The sequence below is a fragment of the Grampus griseus genome (genome assembly GCF_964374135.1).
Source record: "Grampus griseus genome assembly, chromosome: 4".
In the NCBI taxonomy this organism is placed as follows: domain Eukaryota; kingdom Metazoa; phylum Chordata; class Mammalia; order Artiodactyla; family Delphinidae; genus Grampus; species Grampus griseus.
Genome location: NC_138997.1, coordinates 82,523,686 through 82,526,206, shown reverse-complemented (window position 1 = coordinate 82,526,206; position 2,521 = coordinate 82,523,686). Strand labels below are relative to the sequence as shown.

Genomic DNA, 2,521 nt, shown 5'->3' with positions numbered 1-2,521 from the left:
TTGGTAAAGCACCGGGGAGAGATTGGAGTGGGTTGGGGAGTTAAGAGGAGAAGAAATTGTAACTTTTCAGCAACTCTTTTGAAAAGCCTCTTTCTTCTCCAAGAAGAAAGCACAGAGAGGAAGAAACAAAAGACTTCTCAATAGAAATATTTGATGAGAAGAAAACCTTAGCTTGGTTGTCATTGCCATATACTGAATAGCTGCTCTCTTTTGGTCACTCACCTTGGCATTTCTTACTTTTGAAAAGAAACATAAAGGAGCAATGATATAAATGAGGTGATCTGTGTATGGAAGGGCATGGACAGAGCAAATGCCGTAATTTTTCATTGCTCCAGAACCAAAAGCTAATGACTCAGATTCACCTCTCTGCCTTGAACGTACTTTGCCTGAAGGTTAATCACATTAATTCCTGTGAGTCAACATCTGCCATGTGCTGGAAAAATCTTGTCAACCATTCCAATATTTAGAGCCCCATATGATGACTTTCAAAATTTCCTGAACCATCAGAATCCTGCCAACTTCAAACGTTTCTTGGGTTAACTCATTTCTACCCAATAAATACTTGGCTGCTGAGAATCTAGAAACTATTGCCTTTGAAAATCAGGGAATTTAAATTGAGGAATATGGAAGACTGCCGAAGGAAAGAGGAGAGCCAGAGTATGACCACAAAGAAGACCAGAGAAAATGGGTATCAGAATTGTGAATGGATGCTTTTGCCAACCAGACAATCACATCAAGTCTAAAATAAAAGGAGACCTCAGTTCTTTCTCCCCATTTTTCTCTCAAACTACCTTTTTGCCTAAAAAATATCAGGACTTACATGTGGTCAGCTCATCTCTAGACTAAAACGTAAAAACCAGTGGGTGTTTTGAGTTCACATTTCAACCCATCACAATACTAATTACTATAATGATGACCCAGACCAGTGCTTCTCAAACTGTAATGTGCAAACAAATTCCCTGGGGATCTTATTAAAATGCAGATTCTGATTCAGTAGATTTGGAAGGGGGACCAAGATTCTGTAGTTTATATATATATATATATATATATATATATATATATATATATATGGTTTTCTTTTTAACTGATTTATTTATTTTTGGCTGTGTTGGGTCCTCCTTGCTGCGCCCGGGCTTTCTCTAGTTGCAGCGAGCAGGGCCTACTCTTTGCGGTGCACAGGCTTCTTACTGCCGTGGCTTCTCTTGTTGTGGAGCACGGGCTCTAGGCGTGCAGGCTTCAGTAGTTGTGGCACTCAGGCTCAGTAGTTGTGGCTCTTGAGCTCTACAGCGCAGGCTCAGTAGTTGTGGCGCACGGGCTTAGTTGCTCCGCGGCATGTGTGATCTTCCTGGACCAGGGCTCAAATCCACGTCCCTTGCTTTGGCAGGCAGATTCTTAACCACTGCGCCACCAGGGAAGTCCCAGATTCTGTATTTTTTGGGGGGGCACCCAAATCTCTTATTGGGGTGCAGTTGGTGGGAGGGGGACTTTCACTGCAGAGCCTGTTCATTGGCGCTGCTTCCTCAGTCCTGTGGCTTCATCACCTCCAGCAGCTCACGTGGGCTGGAGAAGGGCTGGATGTGCAGGGTCTCAAAGGCTTCATCTGCTCTGAAGGCTAGCCCCACAGTGGTTGGGGCCTGAGGCCATGCTGTCTGGCTGGTGAAGCCACACTCGCCCAATGTCTTTCTGTCGTCCAGAAGCTGGTCGTCCTTGTACAGCCGCTGCTCCACCAGCGGCCACTTGAGGATGCCCTGGACAATGCGCTTCAGCTCGAACACGTGCTCGATTCCTTGGCGTCCATGAAGATGGTGGTCTTGTGGCACCGGATCATGAGGAACACGTCTATGGCAGCGGCTGCCTCTCCCCCTTGACACACCCGTGCGGCCGCACTCCGCCCTGTTCCCGGCAGCTCACCCCCAGAATCTGTATTTTTAACAGCCAATTCTATTGCCTTTGAAATCAAGGGCCACACGTTGCATTAACAGTTTCAAAGTAAAATTACTTCTAGTGATCCATCTCATTATTTCTTAATCTATGTAAAATTTTGTGATTCAGAATCTAGTACACAATTTCAGTCCACCAGAATCATCATAAAAGTAAGTTTTTCATAGGGTATTGATGATCAGCTAATGTCCAAACAACCCTGAAAATTATTCAGAGCTTCCAATTACCTATGTCTTAATTATTAAAATTTTGCTGGGATGGGTCATTATGATATCTACAAAATTTTATATTTGACTCTCCTTTTAATTTGTCTCAGATGCAAATTTTAACTTTTTAAATTGTAAAATAAAATTTGAGGTGTTAACTTAGGGTCGGTTCATGTTACTAGAAAATTAACATTTTTTGATTACAGAGTGACATAAGTGGCATGAAAGAAATCTGAAAGTAATCAGTGATATGACCCTGTAACCAAGATAGGATATAGAAGCCAGAGTGAAGGCACTTAAATATCTGATACACTGCTTTTAGACAAAATTTCTGGTACCAGTGGCATTAATAGTAAACAAAGAGCAAAATCCTT

General features: G+C 42.7%; 1 pseudogene across 1 annotated transcript; it reads right to left on the bottom strand.

Annotated features, from left to right (window-relative positions):
* Nucleotides 1-1,520: 1,520 nt before the first annotated feature.
* On the bottom strand, nt 1,521-1,828 carry LOC309821920 (elongin-B-like; annotated as a pseudogene). Its single transcript has one exon. The product of its transcript is annotated as an elongin-B-like (transcript).
* Between the last annotated feature and the right edge of the window lie 693 nt (nt 1,829-2,521).